Here is a 704-nt window from a genome sequence, read left to right as displayed (position 1 = left end):
AGGGGAGACAGCTGTCCTGAGAGGCCTGGAAGAGGTACAGTGGTGCCACAGGACCAAGAAGGAGACCCAGGATCACGCGTCCTTTGGATCCGGCAGGTTGGAAGGAGGCCCCAGCCTCCTGTTCTACTGTGATTTGAGGTCTGGGAGCCGAAGGAGTGGCAGCCACGGTGAAGGTGACAGAGCTCACGAGGAACATAGTGCCTTGCATGGTACTTTGTACATAAAAGAGCGATCTAGAAGGTATTTATCAGCTGAATGGAGAGTTCAGCTTCCCATTTGGTTATTCATTCTGCCTGCCTCCTACTCCCACCCCTAATCTGCCTTAACATTCAGCACCATAAGGTGGTTAAGACCTGTTCGGTGACCTGTATTTTGGAGTCACTGATTTGCATTTAGGTAAAAATGCCAGACAGTTATTATCTCTTTTGATTTAGGCCTATGTCTCTGATAGCACGAAATTAACTTCGAAGTGTGTTGCTCAAAATAAACCGAGCTAAGAGCTCCGCTGCAAGGATCACAGACCAGATTACGTGTGCTTGGATTTCAGCAGGCACTTGATAAAGAACATAGCGTCTCCTTGGCTTGTGCTGTCTTTGTGACTTTTGTCACCTCCTGGAACAGGAAGGCTCTGGCACCAGGAGGCCTTCTGTAATGGTGTGTGAGGACTGACTCCCAGGGTCTCGCCTGACCTCTGACCTGCCGGC

The sequence above is a fragment of the Lipotes vexillifer genome, unplaced genomic scaffold, assembly GCF_000442215.2.
Source record: "Lipotes vexillifer unplaced genomic scaffold, Lipotes_vexillifer_v1.1 scaffold484, whole genome shotgun sequence".
NCBI lineage: Eukaryota > Metazoa > Chordata > Mammalia > Artiodactyla > Lipotidae > Lipotes > Lipotes vexillifer.
The sequence above is the reverse complement of the archived record's forward strand: the minus strand, read 5'-3'. Positions refer to the sequence as shown.